The following is a 25749-nucleotide window of genomic DNA, read 5'->3' on the forward strand; positions in this document are numbered from 1 at the left end:
CTCGCATCATCTTCGAGGTTCAGCTACCTACGGAGACTTCCGCATCATGCCTTTCAGTTTGTTGCCTCGAATTTGCCGACATACTCGACAAAAAACAGGCAGAAATGTTACCGCCACATCGACCTTATGATTGTGCAATCGATCCACTCTCAGGGGTCATCCCTCCTCGAAGCCACACCAATCCCCTTTCAGAACCAGAAACCAAGGCTATGCGGGAATACATTTCAGAGAACCTTCCGCGTGGGTTTATTTGCAAAATCAAGTTCTCCCTCTGGAGCGGGTTTCTTCTTCGTTTCCAAAAAAGACGGTTCTCTCAGGCCATATATCGACTACAGAAGCCTAAATAAAATCACAGTAAAGAACCAATATCCGCTAGCCCTCATTCCTGAACTCTTCGACCGCTTACGCAAGGTGACCATCTTCACCATACTGGATCTTCGAGAACGAAGTCACATGACGAAACGCGTTGGGCCTTTGTGACTGTTCGAGGCCACTGTACCAACCCTGCATCACTCCCATGAGATCCTGATTGGCTTAGACTGCTGAGGCGGCTGTTGCGCATCTAACAGACGGGAGGCTCCGGTCGCGGGTGAGAGACGCTGACAGAGGAGACCGGCACATGTGGTTTTGTGCACACCAAGCAGCGGGTTCGGGAGGAGTGTTGAAGTGCACCCAAAGTCACTTCTTGCTATTATACAAGTGGGGAGAGTGTGAGTTTTATTCCTTTCCCCTCTGTGTTGTTTGTCATCTTCAGTAAATGTTAATGCACTATACCCTCTGCATTTGTGTGTTTTTCTGCATATGAGGTCACCAAGGAGCCTATGAATCAGAAGATCTGCATATGGAGTAACAGTATATGTGTTTTCAGTGTTTATTAATCACTGGGTTTGTTTGCATATGTTATTGTTAATTTATGGTCACTTTGCGCCATGAGCACTTTTTGGTTGAGTTCTGTTATAGTTGTGGTTTGGGGAAACCGCTGGTGTTCAGGCAGCAGCTTGACTTTATCACTATATTTGTTGCGCTTTATCTCTGTTTCACTAGATCTTCGAGGAGCCTACAATTTGATCTGGATCAGAGAGAGTGATGAGTGGAAAACAGCCTTTAATACCCGTGATGGCCACTACGAATATCTAGTCATACTATTTGACTTATGCAACGCACCGGTCGTATTTCAAAACTTCACCAACGAGATTTTCCGTGATCTATTGGACCAATTTCTTGTGGTATATCTGGACGATATCCTTATCTTTTCCAGTTTTGGACCGAACATCGGGCACAGGTGAGATTGGTTCTGAAAAGACTTCGGGACCACTCCCTCTACGCCAAGCTCGAGAAGTGTCAATTCAAACAGAAGAAGATTTCTTTCCTTGGGTACTTCATCTCTTCCCATGGGTTCAAGATGGATTGTGTGAAAGCATCGGCAGTGCTGGACTGGCTTATACCATTAAGTCTCAAACCGATACAACGATTTCTTTGGTTCGCCAATTACACCCATTACGGCTCTGACTAAGAAAGGGGCGTATCCTAAGATATGGCCCGCTGAGGCTCTTCAGGCTTTCGAGAAGCTCAAGTCCGCCTTTTCTTCCGCACCTGTGCTGATCCATCCAGATGCTACGAATCCCTTCATGCTTGAAATAGATGCATCTGATCTGGCAGCCGGAGACGTTCCGGAGACATTCTTTCTCAAAGGAAGGATTTTCATGGGAAACTCCACCCCTGTGCTTTCTTTTCTAAAAAAAATTCTACCGTGGAAAGGAAATATGATGTTAGAAATTGGGAACTTCTGTCTATGAAAATGGCTCTTGAAGAATGGAGACATTTGCTTGAGGGGACAACTTCTCTGATTTCAATTCTTACAGACCACATGAACCTTGAATACATTGATGGGGCAAGGAGACTCTGGTCTGCGTCAGGCGAGGTGGGCTCCCTTCTTCACTCAGTTCAACTTTGTGATCTCTTATTGTCCAGGATCCAAAAACACCAAAGCAGATGCTCTATCTCGACAATTCTCTCCTGAGGCTCCGAGGAGATAGAGCAGGGAGCCATCTTTCCACCTGCACAGTTCATCTCTGCTGTATCTTCATCACTTCTGCAACAATTTTCGCAAGCTCAGGCAGAGGATCCTAGATCAACGTCCACACGTTTGTCTAATTTATTTGTTCCTCTCCATTTCCGAAGTGAGGTGTTGCAATGGGATCATAACTCCAAGACAGCTGATCACCCGGGGTTTAGGAAGACTTGTGATTTCCTCGAACAAATCTTTTGGTGGGCAGAGGTCTGCAAAGACATACATGATTTTGTGGCAGCCTGCGTTATATATGATCAGACGAAGGTGCCAAGGATGTCACTCTGTGGATTACTCCAACCCTTATCCATCCCCACCCACCCATGGACCCACCTCTCCATGGATTTTATTGTGGAGCTGCCTCCCTCCATGGGTATGACTACCATACTGGTAGTAGTTGACCGATTCACACGATAAGCCTATTTTGTTCCTCTCTGGAAGCTTCCCACAGCATCTGAACTATCGAAGATCTTTATTAAAGATATTCCGCCTCCATGGAGTCCTGACGGATATAGTCTCGGATCACGTATCCCAATTCATCTCTAGATTTTGGAAGACCTTCTGCCAAAGAATGCATATCTCCTTACATTTCTCTTCTTCCTACCATCCCCAGTCCAATGGTCTCACTGAAAGAACCAATCAGTCCTTAGAACAATTCCTCTGCTGTTTTGTTTCTGAGCTACAGGACGACTGGGTTGATCTGCTTCCGTGGGCTGAGTTTTCCCATAATTCCATGAAGCATGATTCAACAATGGAATCACCATTCTTCTGTGCCTACAAGGTACCATCCTGCTGCCCTTCCTCTTTCCAGTCCCCTCTCTGGAGTTCCTGCACAAAATCCAAGAACTCCAGTTACTCTGGAAGAAAATCCAGGTCATTCTGACCAAAGCCGCTCTCCAGCAAAAAAACCCAGGTGGATAAACGTTGATGACCACCACTTCCATTTCAAGTGGGAGATCAGGTCTGGCTGGCTACGAAAAACATCCGCTTGAAACAGCCTTCCTCAAAATTTGGGCCCAAATTCATTGGACATTATAAAATCTTGAAATAAGTCAACCTGGTGGTGTTCAAACTGGAACTTCCAGATACCTTAAGAATACCCACAGTGTTCCATGTCTCCCTCCTCAAGCCGTTTGTCCAGAATACATTCTCTCCTCCTACCCTCCCCCTTCTAAACCATTCTAGGTGGATGGCCAAGAGGAATTTGAAGTAAGCCAAATATTGGATTCCTGGTGATACCGTGGCAGGCTACAGTACTTGGTCTGTTGGAAGGGCTATGAACCCGAGGACAATTCATGGATCAGGTCCAGGAATGTCCATGTCTCCAACCTGGTCTGGGCGTTTAATCGGAAATTTCCTGCCAAACCGTCTTAGATCGCCCGGAGGTCTCTTCTCAAGAGAGGTGTACTGTAAGGATTCTGCTCGATCCATGCCTGGCTTTCACTTCGGTCCAGATGTTCTGTCTCTCCTGCCCTTTCTGCTCTCTGTGGCCATTTTGGGTTCTGGCAGCCTGCTTTATAAGTAGAGATAAAAAATACAAGGGGAGCGCAGATCAAAAAGTGATAATGATACAAATCAAAAAATGAAAATAAAATGATGCAAAAGGCAGACTGGTTTGTTATTTAGCCAGACTTACCTGACACTTTGAGGGCTTACAAAGGTACATTAAGACCTCAGTCAATGCACTCCTTTCAGTGTATTCTACGTGTACATGGGATAATTTGACGGATATAATCGATAATACAGATACTCACATGGCCCTGTGTGAGTGCGATTTCCTCAGAGGTTTCTTGTCGTTTATCCTCCCAGAGAATGGCGTTGCCGTTCTTCCACTTTCTGTGCAGTCTTCTTATCGTAATTCTTAGAAATCTCTTCCAGTCTCCGGAGAGCCTGAGGAAGCTACGGCGAAACGTGTTGCTCGAACTGGATACTAAGTTTTCAGAGACTGTTTTGTCCCTTTGCGGCCACTATCATCAACAGGTAATTAATTCCCTACCTGTAATTGATTGATGTTTACAAGGTTACATAATAGGTAATAATGATCTTACCTATATTTTGACCTAAATATTGGTAAATTATTATCTAACAGCTGCTTTCTCTGAGACCAACATTTCTCTTTATAGCCCTCATTTTATAATATTGCCATTTATTCTCTATAGCCACCCAAACCACTACCTTCTGGCTATCTAACACAGCATACCTGCTTATCTAATTAATTAGTTTAGAACAGCATATACTTTCACTAAGCTAAGTGCCTGCAGTACATTTTACTCACTAGCCCACACCTGACTTATTAGATCTTTGTCTAGTCACTACTGCTTAACCCCCTGATAATGCTGTGCTTGGGGTCCAAAGAATCACATTGCGTTAAAAGCGGATTGCGTTAGAAATAATGCACCATTGTATGCATTGTACAATAAAGTATTTAAGATACCAATAATCGTGTTGTAAAGTATTCATAAATACGAAAATTGGGAGCCACGCGTGCACCACACTATAAGCGAATTCGCGTTGTAACGGATCACGTTATAACGGGGTTGAGCTGTATTTATAATACTCTAGATAAAAACCTAAGCTATTAGGGAAGTCTTTATCAAAATGGGCCAATCTCCATTCTTATATACAGCTAATATACTAATGGCTCATCTTCCACACTACCGTTAGTTAAACTGTGTATTCTCACATATTTCTGTTGTGCCCCATTATTATTAGAATGTTGCTGAATTAAAGTGTTTTAACTATTTTCACCTACATAACACGTTAGGGGCTTCTACTATTATCATATACTGTATAAGTTTTTTCCACACTCTCGTCATTCACTGAACATATCCTGTGACCCAAGGGTAAACCCCAGACAATCAAACCTTATTATTGATCTTATAATTACCATCTATAAAAGAGCATAGGTGGATAGCACTAGTGGCAGACTTTGAACAAATCTTTGCTTGTGGGAGTGGTCCCAGTGGAGAAGAGTTGGGGTCCCACCTCACCACACTGGAAGTAGAGAGGAGGCTGGTAACTACAAACTATTGAGTCTGACTTCAGCGGTGGCGTGTTGGAAAGATGAAGTCTTCACCCTCCGAATCCCAGTGAATGAGAAAGCTCTCGACCCAGGACGTCATCACCCGCAATCCATCTCCTTCCTCCTTGAAGATCAGCATCAGGTTGCAGACCCCTGCAGTCATCACACTGCTTTTCATGCTCCTGTAATATTGGTGCAAGTATTGAAGTAAATCTTCACATCACTCCATTTGGACTTCCAATTAGACTGTCTTTGGACAATTTTGGCGCCGGTTTGTATTTTTGTTATCTGTGATTGAACTGACTTTGTCTTTGGGTCAGTAATTCCTGGCAGCCTTGCCTTCACATTGTAAGGTTTTTTTAGAGTATTTTCACAATTGTTTTGTATCACATTTATGATTACAATTTAGCTTTTAGCGCTAATCACACCAATCTTTTTTCTTTTTGACTGAAATCAAAGCCAAAACCATTTACTGTATTGTGGTACCTGCAGTAAGTAGATATGGGAGAACCTGTCCAAATCTCCCCCTGCCCCACCCCCCCAAACACCCACCCGCCCACCCACCCACCCATTATTATCCATTTGCAGATTGGGCACTAAAAAGTCAGAACAGATTCATTCAATTCCGTTATTGAAAACAATGAGAAACTGAGAATTTCGATGTACTAGTGTGTGCAGCCTAGAAATGTAGTGGTTGTTGGTTCTAGTCCTTATGGGTCTGACACTATTCCAGTCATAGGTTGGTGCCTTAGAAGTATCAACTCCATATACTGTAGTTGGTACGGAAATCCATTTAGGAAGTGTGGGGTGGACTCATTTAAATATACTTTGCATACCCATTTGCATATCTCCCAGCTGAGTCCCTGAGGAGTGCTGCTTTTTAAGCACAGGCATGTCTCCCTAATTTATTTGGAGGGACGTTTAAGGATATATATATATATATATATATTATCTATATATATATATATATTATCTATATATATATATATATATATATATATATATATATATACACAAATATATACAATTGAGGACTGCGCTCGGGTGTGGTATGACAGCAAAAAATAGAGAAAAATACAAAATAAAATCAAATAAAAACCTATAAATCAATACATAATCTCTTAATGAAAAATCAATGAAAACTAGTAAAATGTGCATAAATGATTACACAAAGGTGTGCTGTGGACCCTCTTATATACAAATTATATAATTAGTCCTTTGGAGTCCAGAATATGTCCAATATATGAAAAAAAAAGGCACTATCAGGATAAGGGCAGCTTCTTTAAAGGGCACAACGACCTCCCTCTCCACCTGCATAGAAAATAGAAGAAAAAAAGCACCCAATCCTAGTGCATTACTGTGCAAAAATGAATTTAATTCCCAAAAAAGGCTCATAAAATGAACTCACAAACATAAAAGATAAAAAAGCATGTTATGAGATAATACTCATGCTCCAAAGGATCAGGAAACGCCGCTTCTCTGCTACACTGCTCCGTGACTCCACCGCATCCGATATCAATTTATCAATTTTGTTTCCATTTTAGGTTTATTTTCCTTTTATTCACATCATGTCCATTACTTATTTATTAACATCATGGACAGTAAAACATGTATACATGTATTCTTCAATTCATTACTTCATGTACAATTATTATCAAGTCCATTCTCCTCAAGCCAATATTTAATAATTATTATCATTTAACGGTTTTCACTGTTTACTCAGTTGATTTCAGGTATTCATACATACATTGTGGTCTTCATATTGGAGACCAAATAGCATATGGTAGTCTAAAATGTCATGCATTGCATATATACTATGTGTTTTATTTAGATGTAACTGTGATTTTTGTATATTCATTTTATATATAACTTTTGATGTTTATAGATAAATGTGGTTTTAGACTGTTCTATTACGCTAATTGTTTGCACATGACCTTCTAATGACCTTTAATACAGCTGATTGGACTCGTGGGTATATATACGTGTGTTAGTATACCCAGAGCCCATCCCCTGATGAAATCAGTTTAGCTGATGAAACGCGTAGGGCTAGGTGTGCTGTGGATCTCCTAGCGTCGTTCCAAGAACTGCTCGGCATCCATTCTTACTGTGTGACGTCATCCGCAGTTCCGCCACATCCATCGTCCCTGGTGCGAATCTAAATCATCTGGTGGTGTGTTCCCGGGGAAAGGAGTTTGTGGAGAGCCTGATGTCGTGAGTTCCTGCTGGTGGTGATTCACGAGGGCCATATCGGATGCGGTGGAATCACGGAGCAGTGTAGCAGAGAAGCGGCGTTTCCTAATCCTTCAGAGCATGAGTATTATCTCATAACATGCTTTTTCATGCTTTTTAATCTTTTATGTTTGTGAGTTCATTTTATGAGCCTTTTTTGGGAATTAAATTAATTTTTGCACAGTAATGCACTAGGAATGGGCGCTTTTTTTCTTCTATTCTATATATATATATATATATATATATACACTGGCGACACACTTTATTCGAGCTCGGCTAGTCCCACGAATTCGGGTATACCCGGGTGTATTGAGGTTTGTGACTGTTTTCTGCCCGAGTGCATTGAGGTATTTTCCAAGCAGGGATTGAAGCATTTTATTCCCGCTGGCTGCAATACTGCACAGTATATATATATATACTGCATTACAATTCATGAATTTATGCCATCTGGTAGACACGCGAAGCATTGCAGCCTATTAAATCCTAATCATTATCATTTAACAGATCAGCCGCCCGTCAGCCAGGCATGAACCCAGGCTGGGAAGGCAAACACAACGGGGCTTGTCAGAGGTGAGGAGCGGCGCATTCCAGGTATCTGCCAGGTACATACTGGGTATTTGCTCGAATAAAGTGTGTCGGTGCAGTATATATATATATATATATATATATATATATATATATATATATATATATATATATATAACTGGAGACACTACTGAATTAATAGTCTCTCTCTGGATTAATCCGATAGAGAATTTTTAACAATCCTGCTCTGGATTTGTATCCATCTCTGAGGAAAAAAATCCGAAATGGCATATTGTCCTTTTTTAGACTAATCCGCAGAAATGTGTGGACCAAAGGAATTAGCCAATCCAAGGCAGATTTAAATCCAACAAAGAATTTCACCTATCACTATACCTAAATATAGTCCACAAATGTTAGGCCTTGCAGCCTGTGAGACACGCAATAATAAATTGCACTGAACCTAGTTATGAGCGACTACTGTTATTTTGGAATTCTAGAACTTGTATCATGGGCTTGGATGCTTGCCAGGCGAGCATACAATTCTTATGAACAGGGAAGGCTGGGCTCTAGGCATACATTGATTTTGAAAAGTGCCTGTTGCTTTACATGATAGTCTGAAGGCATAAATGTAGCAAGAATGGAAGCACTACAAGAGATACAAAAAAGGAAGGAACCAATGAACTTGGTTAGCTCTGTAGTCTTAGTGGAAAAACAGTAAATTAAGTGTACGCCTATAGTAGATCCTAGAGATCTTAATAAAGCTATAATAATGGAACACGTGCAATTGTCAATCAGAAAAGAGATTACTGTCCGTTTTGAAATGCTCATTTTAAATTAATGAGATGCTTTGTCTGGGTTTTGGCAGATAAAACTGACAGAAGTACATAACTATGTACATTTATTATACATTAGGAAAATACTGATTCCTTTGTAGAGATGGACACATGTTTCATAACGTGAGCTGCAAAATCTTGTGGGTTTTTTAAACATAAAAAAGCACACTTGAAATACTTGGGATATACAGTAACATATTCACTCAAGAGAAAATAGGTATACATGGGCAATGTTACATTGACAATACCAGAGTTGAATAAATAGGCCCCTTAATCTTACATAAATTGTACATATAAAGCATACTGTATGGGATTAAAAATTTGGAATAGCAATCCTAGTGTTAATTTAAAGTGAGGTCACTAAGTAAGCTGTTATTTCAAGACAATGACTTTTCAATGTCAACGGACGCAAGTACTGTATATTAACTATAGCAACTTGGTCAGCCGAACAAAAAGGGAGCAAAGAATAAAAATGTAAGATAATATTTTGCAGGCGTTTTTGTTAAAATACCCACAACAGCAAAATATTCTTGCATTGGACCATTATTTTGTCAAATAATGCCCCAAAGTGGTAAGCACCCTTGGCATTACCTAGGGGGGTTTACTACATGCCCAGAGGGTAATATCTGACAGCTAATGGCCCAAAGCGGAAGGCATTACTTCTCAATAAGCTGTTTTAATAACAATATAAATCAAATAATCTTTGTAGCATAGTTCCAAATATAGAATTGTATATATATATATATATATATAATGCACACCAATATTAATCATCATGGGAATGTATTAGCACTACATAACTATCACATAAATATATATATTACCCTAACCCAGGGGTGCATAAATCCAGTCCTCAAGCAACCCCCCCCCCCCCCCCCATCAGGTAAGGTTTTCAGGCTATCCCAGCTTCAGCACAGGTAGCTCAATCTGTCCCTGCTTCAGCACAGGTCTTTGAAAGCCTTACCTGTTCGGGAGGGGGTCTTGAGGATTGGAATTGAGCACCTTTGATCTATCCCAAGGACTGGAACAACAAAAGGAGCAGCACAGGAGCAGGTAAGTGAAAAAAGCAGTGTATTATAATCCAAAAATCCAACGTTTCGGTCCCTACATCAGGATCTTCATTAGTGGGTGCATTAATAATAATAATATTAATAATTACAACAATAGCATGTTCTTGTATAGCACTGCTAGTTTTATGTAGCATTTTAAAGAGACATTTTGCAGGCACAGGTCCCTGCCCCGTGGAGCTTACAATCTATTTTTTGGTGTCTGAGGCACAGGGAGATAAAGTGACTTGCCCAAGGTCACAAGGAGCCGACACCGGGAATGAACTGCTCACTTGACATGATGATTTGGTTATGTTTTTTTCCTAATGTTTGTCGGTTTTCGTTTGAGATGGGTATATGTGTCAAAGTTCAGCACACAAACTTTTGTACACGCTTTCCTAATTCTTTGCAAGCTGGCAAAGTTTCTTTCAAACATTTTCTTATTAAAATACTATGTGAAAGCATGCTGTTCCACCTAGGGCAACTAAAGTTTGCTTTGACAAACATTAAAAAGTCCATCTTTTTTATCACAAATCACAAACTGATTTCAACTCTCTAAAAAATTATAAAATGTACTTTAGAAGCAGCATTTAAAATATGACCTACTGATCTCCTAAAAACTCAATGAATTAAGAGGGAAGTTTAACCTACATTTTACTCAAAGTGTAGAATAAGTAATTTCATGGATTAAAGCTGCAGTTCAAGCAATATCCTGCATGTGTGTTTTTTTTTAATCAATCAGTTGTGTACTATGAGAAAATACTTGTAGCATTTTCTTTTTTTTTTAAAAGAACTTTGACAGACAAGTTTGTATGTATTCTAATGTAACGAGCATTTTTGTTCCTATAGCAACCCTTTACAAAGGCACAACCTCTTTCTGCTCTGTAACAGGTTCTGGCACACCCATTTGTGAGTCCTGCTCCCACCACAGCCATGCACATGCACAAGCACAAATGTATCAGTCATTGCCTGGTCACATGATCTTCCCCACAGAACTGTCAGTGCAGCAGCAGCAGCAGCAGCAGCAGCAGCAGCAGCAGCAGCAGCAGCAGCAGCAGCAGCAGCAGCAGCAGCAGCAGCAGCAGCAGCAGCAGCAGCAGCAGCAGCAGCAGAAAATGAGATTAGCTCAGAATTAATTAATTAAACCTTATTCCATTGCACGTATGTATTTAATGTTAAATATTAACACTCATTTAAAATCAAATGTGTATATATCATACTGTAAACAATATGTATATTTAATTTTGTGTATATGTGAATGTGTACAATTCAATGTGTGTGTTATTAAAATTAATAATAGCATGTTCTTGTATAGCGCTGCTAGTTTTACATAGCGCTTTACAGAGACATTTTGCAGGCACAGGGCCCTGCGGAGCTTAGGTGTGTATGTATGTATGTAATATATATGTATGTAATAGAGGGTGGGTAGGTGGTTGACGGAGAGGGTGGGTGACGGCGAAGAAGAGGATGGGCGGGTGGGTGACGATGAGGAAGAGGGTTGACGTTGAGGAAGAGGGTGGGTGGGTGAGGAAGAGAGGTGGCTGATGGTGAGGAAGAGGGTGGGTGGGTGACGGTGAGGGGGTGTGTGGGTTATGGTGAGGGAGAGGGTGGGTGGGTTATGGTGAGGGAGATGGTGGGTGACAGTGAGGAAGAGGGTGGGTGTGTGACAATGAGGGAGAGGGTGGGTGGGTGGGTGAGGAAGAGGGTGGGTGGTGATGGTGAAGGTTGGTGGGTGAGGGAGAGGGTGGTTGTTTGATGTGAGGGAGAGGGTGGGTGGGTGAGGGAGATGGTGGGTGACTGACTGGGTGAGTGACTGGGTGACTTGGTGGGTGATGGTGAAGGGGTGGGTGGGTGAGGGAGAGGGTGGGTGGGGAAGGGTGGGTGGATAAGAGAGAGGGTGGGTGGGTGAGGGTGGGTGAGGGAGAGGGTGGATGACTGATTGGGTGGGTGATGGTGAAGGGGTGGGTGGGTGAGGTAGAGGGTGGGTGGGAGAGGGCGGGTGGATAAGGGAGAGGGTGTGTGGGTGAGGGAGAGGGTGGATGACTGACTGGGTGGGTGGGTGACTCCCAAGTTGTTCCATTGAAAGGCATGTAATTAATCTATACTTCCTCAAGACCACATCAGATGCTACATCTTTGCACTATATAAATAGTAATGAAAAGGAAAGGTGTTCCATGGACAATCAGCTTCAATTTTCAACAAACAGCACGACTGTATTAATCATTTACTATTCTGTGATTATATTTGTTGGATGTGAGCTAGCAGCCTTCAGGTGAAAGACTACAGCTACAGTAAGAGCCATAAACAAAATATTTCAAATCTGCATCTGAGTATTCGTTTGCTCCTTAATCCATGTTCTTTGGGCTCTCATGTAGTGAAACAGCATGTGCAGCATTTCTTTGGGATGTTAGGGAAGTCAGTTAGTTCAAAAAATAATCTCTCTCTCTCCACACTCTCTCCACACTCTCTCTCTCTCTCCACACTCTCTCTCCACACTCTCTCTCTCTCCACACTCTCTCTCCACACTCTCCCATACACACACACACACACACACACACACACACACACACACACACACACACACACACACACACTCCCTCTCTCTCCCCATACACACACTCCCTCTCTCTCTCCCATACACACACTCTCACAAAGTGGAGTAGGCAGTGACAGATATGAGTGACGGGGGGGGGGGGGGGAAGAGAGGGACCCCACCACCTCCCACCCCAAGCAGGCAGCCACGGGAACCGGGGCAGAGGGGGGGGGATACCACACCGTGCCCGCACTCTTCAACCGCTCCACCCCGGCAGCCGCAGCCCCCCCAAACCACCTCCCACCATGGGTATGCAGCCACGGGGACTGGGGCAGAAGGGGGTACACACTCTTCACATGCTCCCCCCCTTACCACCTCCCGCCCCGGGCAGGCAGCCACGAGGACCAGGGCAGAAGGGGGGGCACCACAAAGCACCAGCAACTGGATCGGGAGCGAGCGTGCATCACTGGGAGGCTGATGAATATTCAGAAGTGTGCAGAAATAGAGAGCATTTCATCGCCCAACCGGCTGAACGTCCCCAATCTGCGCCGATCAATCACAGGAGAACAGATTGATTGGCAGCTTTGCTACTCACTAGGTATGTTAGAATTGTATTGATGCAACTATTGAAGTTGAATAAAACACTTTAAAAAACAAAAATCGCCAGCAAGGACTGCTGCTTTAAGCAAAGATATTAGGAAAAAGGCAATAAAACCGAAAGAATGTTAGCAAATGCAAAATAATATAAAGGCGGTCGATACTACTGAAGGCGACTTAACATATGATCCCTCTGCTATTCGGGGGAAATTCCATATCTTCTAATCCACTCTATATCATAAAAAACAAAGAGGAAAAATGAGTTTCGGAAGAAAGGCTCTAATCCTACTATACCTCCCAAAATCTTCTTGGCCTAAGGTACTCCCTTCTGCAATGTAAGGACTTGAATATCCTATCACTGTCCAAGAAGTCATTGCAACTATTAAACAATGAAAAGATAATAAAACACCTTGCCCTGATGCATTGACACATCTCTAAACATTTGGGTACAATTTAGTACCATATAAAACTAGATTATTTCCCGAGAACGGTGCTGGATGTTATCATCATTTTAATTCACGAAAAAGATAAATATGCTCGTAATTGTGCTAGTTACAGACTCATCTCTCTACTCAATTCGAAACTAATATTTATTTCTACAATTCTGGAAAAAAGACTAAGGGAACGGAGGGGTCCCCTTAAGGGGTGGCGTTTTCCCTGCTCTATTGCTTGGAAAGGGTAGTAGTAGTCAGAAGTATAAAGTGAAGAGACCACAACACATCAAATTGCTGAGGGGTGGTGCTAGCAGGGAATAAGTAATGATATAGACGTAAGAAAGAATCCCTTTGTGCTTCACTGAGACGGCACCCCTACATGAAAATTAAAACTGATTTTATTTCAATTTATTAAAAAATATATGTGTTGACGTTGACACAAAAGAACTGTGAACCAAATATAATAAAAACAATTAAAACGAAGAGAGGTGTGAATGCTGCTTTAGACACAACAGAGTCTTGGTGTATCACTTATTATATTATATGATTGTAGTTATACAATTGAATTAGCTACATCACTAGTGAGTCCAATAGATCTGTGGGAGCGTCTAGGGTGAGTAGATGAATACACAAGCAGTCCCGATGACTTATTGGGTGTATCAGGTAGTTAATTAGGATATTTAAAGGTATAAATATATTAATTATCTTTTGTTGCAGTTAAATGGCCATGTACCCAAATGTTGTTATTTATTAGGGTTAACAGATTCTACTATGTTTTTCCCTTAGTCTGCAGAGTACTACAAATATACTTGGGAGTAGAACCAGTTCAGTTGTTTCATTGACCAGATTTGTAGGTTCTGTTGAAATTGAACATTAAATCTGGGATGTTCCTGCAATTACCTTTATAGATTCAATTGAATTGCTTGTACTTTATACATATATCTTCCAGGTCTATGAGTTCCGCAATATAGATCTTCTTTGCCTATAATAGAATTTTAGTATAGTGGATAATAGATAGTTACCACATACACATAAATATTTAGAAGAAACTGATATGTTAAATATATATTGTATTCAGTCAGAGCGTTATGCTTCCCACGAATGAAGGCTCCCTAAATGCTCTGACTCTCACCACAGCCGCCTCTCCGACTAAGCCAGTGCCACCAGGAAGTGATGCCTGACATACCCAACGTACATTTCACCGGGTTGGCTTCATAGGGACCCTGTGACAGGGTAAATAAAAGCTACCAGCTATATGCCTGGCAGACATATGTTTAGTCTGCAGTGCAGCAGTGAATAGGTTAACTTCAGCTGGGAAGCTCAGACAATTAGTTGGATCCCAGCTGCCTAATCAAGGTGTGTTAAAAATCCCAGGATGTGCACACATGCAGCCTAGCTGTACAGGAGTGAAGTTCTGAAGCAGATTACTGCTATAAGGTCTGTCTTTTTGTATGCTGTCTGAAGCAGGGAAATACCATGAAACTCTGGAGAGAGAACAGCTTGATTTAAGGTCTGTTTTGCAGAGTGCATTTGTTATGAACTGTTGTGTTTGCCATGCTGAAGATAAGCTATTTTGGTTGCCATGCTGAAACAAGGACTTTTGTTTTTTTCTGCTGAAGTGAAGCTATTTTTGTTTTGTGTGCTGTATGTTTTTAAGGCTAAATAAATAAGCCTTGTCAAGAGACCCCGCGTGTGTAGTTGCATGTACCCTGCAACATATGGTGTCAGAAGTGCCGGGATTTTGAAAGGCTCCTGCAGTAAAAGGGCCACACTCAAAAATGAGAAAAATTGAAGAATTTTTAAAAGAGTTTCTGTGCCAGCAGGCCCAATTAAAAGCAGAGAGAGATGAAAGACTACTGCAGCAGCAAGCAGCACAGGATCAGTGGATGGCCAGGCTGCTGACCCAATTCCAGGGGTCTGCCAATCCAGAACTTGCAAACAAACCCCCAGTTCTCCTGAGGAAAATGGCTCCAAACGTGGATCCAGAGGCTTTTTTACTGACATTTGAAAGGGTTGCTGAAGCTCAGGGCTGGACTGCAGATTGCTGGGCCACTGCTTTGGCCCCGCTCCTCATAGGAGAAGCCGAGGCCTCATATCAGGGCCTCCCTGCAGATCAGGCAATGGACTACCGACAAGTGAAAGCTGCCATACTGGATCGCTTAGGTCTAACCCCAAAGACCTACTGGCAGCAGTTCCGGAACATGAAGTACACCGCTAAGATGAGACCCCGGGTCCTCGCTCAGCGGTTATTGGACTTGTGTATGCGCTGGATACAACCCGAGGAGTGCACTAAGGAGGCAATTCTTGAGCAGGTGGTTTTGGAACAATTCCTACAAATAATACCCCCTTCTGCATGCTCATGGGTTAAATGCCACGCGGCTGAAACCCTAGCTTTGGCGGTCCGACTCGTGGAGAACTTGCTTGGGGCTGAAGTACAGGCGAGTGTCCTGGACCCGACGGATCCAACTCCACTGGCACCGGCGGATGCCCAAAGAGGGAGGTCAGATCAACAGGGAACCTACGGCCCGTCCACGGGCAACCGCCAAGTCCAACGGAAGAAGCAGATAATAGTGCATTTGCCCATTGTAAAGCAAACATTAGCCATCCAGCATAAATAAAGTAAATAAAACGTTCTACTTACCCCTGCCATCATGAAGGGTGTCCTCATCAGCATACTGCAGGTCCATGTCCTCCTGACCTCTGGCCAGGCCTTGGCTGCTAATCGCAGCCGGGCCCGGCTCTCCATCAGCTGCCTGCAGGCCTCTCCCCCACTGTATCCTGAGCTTCAATCTCTGGCATGCGACGGCCCTCTCTGATGTCAGCATGCCGGAAGTAAGATGGCTTCTGGTGCGCGTTTGCATGAGAGGGAGCCCTAGCAGGCGTTAATAGTGGAAGCACGTGGGACTCAGTGAGGGAGAGGCCTGCAGGCATCTGATGGAGAGCCGGGCTTTGGGGAGTGGGGGATTTAATATGTATTACATAGTTACATAGTAGATGAGGTTGAAAAAAGGCATACATCCATCAAGTTGAACCTATGCTAAATTTAGACAACAGATACTTTATCATATCTATACTTACTTATTGATCCAGAGGAAGGCAAACAAAAAAAAACATTAAGGGGAAAATTAATTCCTTCCTGACTCCAAGAATTGGCAATCGGATGAATACCTGGATCAACATTCTTCCCATGTTAACTTTTTTGGTATATCTCTGTATACCTTTCATTTCTAAAAATATGTCCAACCTTTTTTTGAACAAATGTATTGTTTCTGCCATCACAGTCTCCATGGGTAATGAATTCCACATTTTAACTGCCCTTACTGTAAAGAACCCTTTCCTTTGTTGCTTGTGAAATCTACTTTCCTCCAACCTAAAGGGATGCCCCTAAGTCATTTGTACTGCCCTTGGGGTGAATAGTTCATTTGAAAGCTTCTTGTACTGTCACCGAATATATTTGAATATAGTTATCATATCTCCTCTTAGACGCCTCTTTTCTAATGTAATAAATCTAATTTAGCTAGCCGCTCCTTATAAGATAGATTGTCCATCCCCTTTATTAATTTGGTGGCTCTTCTCTGCACTCTCTCTAGTTCCAGAATGTCTTTTCTAAGGAGTGTTGCCCAAAATTGTACTCCATATTCAATGTGTGGTCATATTAATGCTTTGTAAAGGGGCATAATTATGTTTACTTCCCTTACATTCAGTGCCCGTTTAATGCAAGATAAGATCTTGTTTGCCTTTGTAGATACTGCATGACTTTGGGCACTATTGCTAAGCCTGCTGTCTGCAAGCACTCCTAAATCCTTCTCCATCAAGGATTCCCTCAATTTATCCCCATTTAATGTGTAAGTCGACAGTTTATTCTTGCATCCTAAATGCATAACCTTACATTTATCTGTATTAAACCTCATCTGCCATTTACCTACCCACGTTTCCAGTCTCTCCAAGTCCTTCTGGAGAAAAATTACATCCTGCTCTGATTCTACTACCTTACACAATTTAGTATCATCAGCAAAGATGGAGACTTTGCTCTTGATGCCAACCTCAAGGTCATTAATAAACAAGTTTAAAAGCAGGGGTCCCAGTACCAGGCTCATGTTGTATAAAATAATGGGGTGCTTGTGAGGTGTGAAATGGGGGGGGGGGTGATCGCGATACCACTGACACAGGGGTGGGAGGGGGGCCCCTGAAGTAACTTTAGTCCTGGGCGCAATAAATCTGTCAGAGGCCCTGACCACAGAGCCCTTTTTATTATCTATTGGTACACAGCAAGGTTGTCCTCTTTCATCTTTGATTTTAGTTCTAATAATGAAGCCTTTTGCAAGTAGGATTAGGGACAATGCTGACATAACTGACATAGTTTGTGGAGGTACTCATCATCAAATAGCACTCTACGCAGATGATGGTGTCCTGACACAATCATCTCCATGGGAAACATTATGCAAGAGATTAAGCTGTTTGGGAAACGTTCTTATTTCTCTAAGTCTTAAACACTGAACTTAACTATCCCGGGAGATATTTGTAATGTATTCCAATCAAATTTCCCATTAAATGGGCCCACTCCCATATCTGGGGGGTTAATATTATACCCCACACAATAAAGCTATTTCAGACAAATTGCCCCTCTCTTTTTAGTTCTATACAGAAAGACGTGGGGAGATGGGGGAAGCATACAGTACCATCTTATGGCTTGGTAGAATTAATTGGATGAGCGTGTGAAGTGAAGACTTAAACTAGACTTTGTGGCCTATTTGGGTGTGTGTTTATTTCATGATTATCTCCCACAGTTCTCCATGAGGCCAGCTGCCATTTTAGAATGGGTATAAAACCCCACCCAGACTGTTAGTTTCTTTGCTTGTCAAACTTTCTGTTTTACAGGTCAGCAGTCAGGTTTCCTTGGTTCCTTAGCGCTGCATCTTTTTCTGTTCCCTTTGATCTGTCTTTTAGATTCTACAGTGTCCAAAATGTCCAAAATGTTTGGTCCGATATGAACATGTTCAAATTCAGAGAATAGAGTAGATTGCTCTACACCTTCTTGTTTTTGTCTAGTAATCCCTTTGCACTTATTGTCCCCCTTATCATTTTGTCCCCTAGTAATATTGCTCTTAAATGTAGCACTGCAGTTTCTTGCAGTTAACTTTAGTTTGTCCTGTTATTCCCATTTTTTTGTCTGTCCCCAGCTACCATAGCTTAGGTTTTTGGTGAAGTTCTGCACATTTTGCAGACTGTATTTTGTTTTCCAAGTGTTATTGTTTTTGTGTAACATTAAATTCTGTCCATTTTGATATATTCTGGTCTCCTCTGTCTTTTGTGGGTTTCCATGTTACATCTGAGGGTCCCATATATCCTTATAGTTTGTCTGTTTTTTTGTACGTGTGTTCTCTCTCTCTCCACAGGCTAAATGCCTTGACTAATTATGTTTACATTTTGAGGGTACCTTTCTGCCATCGTAATTTAGATCAAATTGTAACAAGTTTTAACCAAATCAGCCCAGCTCCCATCTTGGAACTATTGTTTTGTTTTTTAAGTGATTAAAATATAAATAAACGGTACATCTCATCGACATTAAGTGTATTATTTTGCAACTTGTACTACATTTCGAGATAATTTGCTTGAACCGTTTTAGAGAAAGTAAATATTTCAAATGAAAATAAACCATGGCAACAAAACAACACTGTACAACAACAAACTGCAGCTTTACTTTGACATCTAGGTGGCAGTGATAATTAGTCATTGCCTAATAGGTTTTTGATTGTTTTTCATGATGACCACAATGTCAGATCTTATCTTGCATTAAACGGGAAATGGATGGAGGAAAGAAACCATAATTATGCCACAGGTTAAAGCATTAGTAAGCCCACACCTTGAATATGGAGAACAGTTTTGGGCACAACTCCATAAAGACCACATTATGGAACTTGAAAAAGTGCAGAGAAGATCCAGCAAATTGATAAAGGGGGTGGACATTTTTACTTATGAGGAGAGGCTAGCTAATTTATATATTTTTTACATTGTAAAAGAGGGGATAGATAACTACAGGCTATATACAAATATATTGATGGTCAATAGAAGGAGCTGTCAAAAGGACTATTTATGTAGTACAAAAGTTCATCTCTTTAGGTGGGACGGAAAGAAATTTCACCAGAAACAAAGGAAAGGGTTATTAACAGTAAGGGCAGTTAAAGTGTGGAAATCATTTCCCATGGAGACTGTGATGGCAGATACAATACATATCGTCAAGTGGACAACTTTTTAGAGATGAACAGTATACAGCGATAAACCAAATAAGTAAACATGGGAAGGATGTTTATCCAGGGAGAAATATGATTGCTATTATTAGTCAGGAAGGAATAATTTGTTTCCCCTTTTGAGACATTGGATAATGTTTCACTGGGGTTTAATGTTTGCCTTCCTCTTGATCAATATACTGTATATATGTATATTTGTCGTATAAATGTAACACAGCCTGAACGATGGATATGTATAATCTATTTAGCGGCGGATTTGAAAATCCGCCGCACCATGGCACTTACATGTAGTAGCCACCTCTTGCCACCGCCCTCCTTCTCCTTTCGAATCTCAGCATCAAATGACGCTGCGGACTCCACCAACATGATGTCGCATGGCTTCACATTGCTATGGTAACGCGACGTCATGTCGCCATTTTACGTCAACGAGACATGGTGTGACATCACGTTGGAGCCGTCTGCGGCATCATTTGACGCTTGGATTCAAAAGGAGAAGGAGGGCGTTAGCTATATGTACTATAAGTGCCTTCCCATTAGGCCCAATTAACCCGAGAATGCAGCAAATGTATATGGGGCGGACATTTTTGCCGCCACAAAACGTTGCCGCCTTAGGACCTAATGGGCCTAATGGGAAATCCGCCACTACAATCTATTGTGTAACTATCTAGGTTCATGCATCACAGCCTTCTTGAGAATAATAGGTTTTTGGTTTTTCATCTTTCAGAAAGTTTGTTGCAAATGAGATTGTTTCATGGAAGTGTTTTGCAGTTTGTTATATTTTTAAGTTGCAATAATTTGAGAGTTGAAGTGGTATTCAGCGTTTACATTTTTGCTTGACTTCAAGACAATGCTTGATCGTTGTGACAAACAGTGGCCACCTTTCTCAGGAACTTCATTGCCGGTGCCTCGACTGTCAGTGGAAACTAGGCTTATTTGTATAAAACCACACAGTAGTATGAGAATTAAATTGGTCAGACATTATTGCTTTTAACTGAAGTTTGACAATTCTAGCACAATCTAATGACAAAATCCAGAAATTACTGATGTTTCAATTTGTTTCCCTGTGCTTCTCCTGTGTTATGAATCTTTGTCAAATTAGGCTTAATCATTCTGCGCACAATGCGGTATAAAATATAGCGTTTTCCTAGTTCTATTCAAATTAATTTTCTCCCGAGGATTCTTTTTCTTTCCAGAATTTGTCATTTAGGGTGCCGCCCTCCTTTTTAAAGAAATTACAAAAAGATTATAAATCAATACATATGGGAAAAGAAGACACCAAGAACAAATGGGAAAAAAAAGAAAACAGCGCACAACGCACATAGTGAAGTAAATCAAGGATAAAAATTTATTAAATATCCAAGGATAGGTAATGTGCGTACATCAGGGAAATAGTAAAACAGCATTTCATGGGACAAGTTACCCATACGCCACACCAACATGAAGATCTGGACAATCACGGATCATCAGTCATCAGGCTCCACAGGTAAGGACAATTCACAGGTCACCACAGTGATGAAGCTGGTCCACAAGTGGGGTGCGGTGAGGGCAGCAATCGAATCCCATATATCAGAGTCCCCCAGAGGCAAGTCTCAATCCATCTCCACCACAGCAAACTGACTCCACGTGTATCTCTGTGGCTTCCGTCGGCGCTCGAGTGACGTCACTAAGGGGTGTCGCGCCGAAATTGACGGATCCGCTAGGGGGAGCAGGGTGGAGTGAAAGGGGCTTAGGGGACTAAGTGTAAACTCAGTAACTCGACTAAAAAGCTAATTCCAATGCGTTTCAAGGCTCTAAATGCCTCTTCATCATTCCCCACCAGCACTGTATATGGTTGCACGCTTATTACTCCTTTTGTATTCTGTAGCACAGAGTTGAGATGGGTGGTCTGGATCTTATGTCTGTTGCTGAATATTATTAGGCAATATGATTTAATTTGATATGAGTGGCAGGCCGGCGTGCAGCTGATGTACTAGTTACAGCTGGATCTTAATCTAAGGCTAAGTCCCCGCTGGTGCTGAGCGCGCTCATGCTTGGAGAGTGCTCCAAGCATGAGCACCTGGTGTCCTGTTGTACGCCAGCATGGGGGCTGGGGGGCATTGTGTGGAGTTGAGCGCGCGGGTAAGTATAGATTTTTTTTTTATCTATTCGCAGATCGTGGCAGAGCAGCGTCGCACACACCGCGTGAGCGGGGACATACATATCTATATATGTAAGTCTCCTCTTCAAGCGCCGCCCGCTCAGCCCAATCAGCGCTAGCAGGGTCTTAGCCTAAGTCTTCTGCGCAGGCTTCCTTTCTGTAACACAAATCCTTTAATCAGTAATGTCCTGAACATTTGGGATAAAATATCTAAAATCAAAGGACTCACCTCGTTATTGAGTCCCATATTCAACAACCCACTTTTTCCTGCAGGATTAAGTACCATTTTTTTTTTCCTAATATGGAAGGCTAGAGTGCTAGATCTGATCTCAGGGGGCTCAAACCTTTCTTTTGATATCTTAAATGTAAGATAGATACAGGAGAACAATGGAGATACTTGTACTGTATCTACAATTGAAACATTTTGCCCAGTATGTCTTGCTAGAAGGTAAAAGTCAGAATGAAAAGACCCCATTTGAGACCTTTTATCTGGGGTAGCCACAAGATCGTGCTAATCTATAAAATGATATTATCAGTTTAAGACTCTGTTAAGCCAAGTTATGCTATTAATTGGGAAAGGGACCTAGGGGTTGAGTTGTCAACTGAGGAATAGAGGAAAATATCTGCACCAGCCCAAAACATCTCTCTTTCTGTGCATATTTGAGAAACCCTAAAATTTTAATGAAATGCTATTGAACCCCATTCCAAAGTGAGGAATATGTTTCCTACAGTTGCAACTTCAGGTCTCTGTTGGACAAATTGCATATTTGGTAGTCATTGTCACGGGAGACCAGGTACTTACACCTTTTTACTGGGATCATTCACTGAGCAAAACAAGTTAGCAAAATAAATTGTCATTTATTTCATTGATACAGACGTACACACAGTGGATTACAAAATACAAGAGAAAACACACTTATTGGGGGTCTGGGCTAAAAAACTAGACTTTCCTACCTGAAATAAGAGGTAAAACAAAGTCTTTAGGTTGACTGGGACTTGTCCCGAAATGTCCTGGAACTCAAATTGGCATGACGTTCCTGATGCCACCGCTGTATCTGCTCCAGACCGGGAGATAGTACCAAACACCCTGGTACTCTTTTCGGCTTGCAATCCCAGCCGCGACAATTACGTTCTCTTCACAGAACATGGCCCTGAGAAGTGAGACTTAGAACATTTCTCGCCATGAAATTTCTGAAGCCGGCTCGCTGGTATTTTTCTCAGAGCATCTTTTGGTGATTTTGAATTTGCCGCTGCTGTTTCGGCGCTTAGAATCTGAGTGAATCTCGCTAACGGATTGACTGCTGGCTTTCTTGTAGTATTTCAGCTTCATTCATTCATGAAATACTCCAGCCAATCAGAACGTGGGAGAAATCCTACCAGCCAATCTATCCAAGCCGGGCAAGCACGGATTTGGATTCTGACAAGAGCATATGCCAACTTGGCACCTCTGCCACTTGTTAGTTGGAAGCCACATGCTGGGTTAGGCTCCACAGTCTGGCTTGGGCAAATGGTGGTCCGGGACCAGAGCAGACTTGGTGGTACCAAACTTGGTAGCCACATGGTCTTTCGGAACCATGGACCTGGAAGTCCCCAACTCATAATACCGTACACAAGCATATGTACTATTAAAACACTATGAAACAAAATATTTTTTCCCATATTTTTTATAAGTCCTAAAGTAGAAAAAAAAATGCTTAGGTTCTTTCTATGGGCTGTATCTCATTCCTTTCTTGAAAATTGGTCTTAGGTTTCATAAAAAACCTCGCAACCTCATATATGGTTGGAGTACCCCCAGAATCCCTATACCAGGTTCTGAGTGATCAAGGTATTCATTGGGCATCCCCGCTTATACTAGGGATCCCTTTACGGTTTCAGGTATACCACACATCCATATGCCCAATTTACCTTTCTGGTTTGTGCTGAAGCAGGGAATCCTAGCGGTGAGTCGCACAAGCGTTTTCAAGGTGAGATTTTGCCAGTGTAACAACTATTATACATCAACATTTTGCAAACATTTAAAACATATGTACCATACTGTATATGTTTCAATTAACATAACTTACAAGTGAGTATCAGTGTGAAAAAGTGCACTTAGCTGCCAGAGCAACTAGTATGAAATTGACAGCAGCAGAGTCCCAGTGTCACATCAAGAACCTTTCCAGGTCACCAGATAAAAAGAGTATTATCCAACACCATCATTCATTCAGAATATAAATGATGGTGTATCCTGTCACAATGTTAAACTAAAAAAGGAGAATGTCATACGGAGGAGAGCAAAGTTTGCTTGTGGGCATAAGACCCTGTTCCACTCTGCTACTTGTCTATCTTGCTCTCACTCTCTGGACCTGTTGTCCCAGGGGTGGTAGTGGTGAGTATGGATAGAGAAAGGCATTACACAGGTGGGGTAATTACTAATCAGTCCAGGAGAAGCAGTTGAGGTACTTCCCAGAGGACTACTGCTCTTGCTCGCCACTGCATCGCATACTGTAGGATGCAGTAGACCACCAGAGTCACATTCCATGGCATTGCATGGTAATTCAAACAATTCCCTATACTGTGATGCCTGCAGGCTCGAGGAGCAGGATGGAATACAGCCTGGAGCTACCATCACCACCAATATCACCCTCACCTTCTCCATGCAGTGCATCAAACTCAATTTAGCTTCATACAACCATGTCACTGTCGGAAGTACTCCCAACTGTTGTGCTACCAATTTGAAGGCTGCTCAGCTGAAACTAAAACAGAAAGAACAAAAGCAGAGGTGCTTCTGGATAAAGATTTAAATTTTATGTTCTAGAACAGGCTAGTAATAGGTCCTGGTCCAGCATCTCTGTGTCCGCCCTGACCTGCATCTGCCTGCAGCATACACGGTTGAATTTCTGCTCACACATCTGTAATGATGTTTCAACACTCACTGACAATGCCAAGACAGAATCGTTGAGGATGATGCCTTGGATAAGAATGCTGCTGCTACAGGTGGCCCTAGCAAAATCTTAGTCTCAAATATGGAAGAAACCAGCCGGCTTCCTCTAATAAATACAGAGCTACATTCAAAGACCGAGGTTGTAGAAGGTATAATAATTACCTCCTCCAAGCTCAACTCAACCAAAACCTGTTTCACTTATATGGGTTGAACAGCAGTAGCAGCAGCAGAAGCAGGCTCCTGGGGCAGGCATACAGTCAGTGCGGCCAAGCAACTGCTGTTGCTACTACTGGTACTGGCAAAAGCCACTGGTACATTTGGTGCTGAGGCTGTTGTCCTTGCTGTGCTCACTGAGCCTCGAGAGCTGGAAAAATCCCACCTCAATTTCACAGAAGGGGCAGAAACCCTCTTTTCCTGCTAGTTTTCCTCTCCTGTTAAAAAAAGGAAAATACAATTAATAAAAATCAACAACAACAACAAAATCTTTTTCCCTTTTTTCTCATCAAATCTCTCTCTCTTCTCTCTCTCTCTCTCTCTCTCTCTATTTCTAGGTGACTTCTTACAGCCAACTAGCTACTTTCCCTCCTCTCTCTCTCCCTAACTGGAGCTGATACAGACATTCTTACTATATATAGTGTTTTAATCCAACTTTAAAAGAAAAATGGCAACAGACATATAAATAAAAAAACTCTTACTTCTTTGATTGTTCTTTGCACTTAGAAGAATATACAATGTGACACTTTAATCATGTCGCTGCCAACAATGGGTTAAATGCATTCCACTTTTAACAAAGAAAGCATTAAATAAAACATTTAATTTTTTCCTCTGTCTGTATACAGTAGCTATTCTATATTTCTATATATCTATTTGAATAACTTTTTACATAAACATCAATATCCTTTATAAAGTACAGTAGAAGTTACTACAAATAAATGTAGATGCCATAAACTATGACATTTTTTCAGTAGGATCATTTTGCCTTTGTAGCCCTCTTACCCCCACCCTAAGTGAGATTGAGGTGGGTAGGTGTATCTGACTAATTATCAGTGTGGTGCTGTACCTGTTTGGCAACCAGGAGGGCTGAGCTTCTGCCACGGGGAACCTAGGGTATATACTTACACTCGGTGCAGTGCTTCCACTGATGAGGGATCCCA

The sequence above is a fragment of the Ascaphus truei genome, chromosome 16 (assembly GCF_040206685.1).
Source record: "Ascaphus truei isolate aAscTru1 chromosome 16, aAscTru1.hap1, whole genome shotgun sequence".
Lineage (NCBI taxonomy): Eukaryota > Metazoa > Chordata > Amphibia > Anura > Ascaphidae > Ascaphus > Ascaphus truei.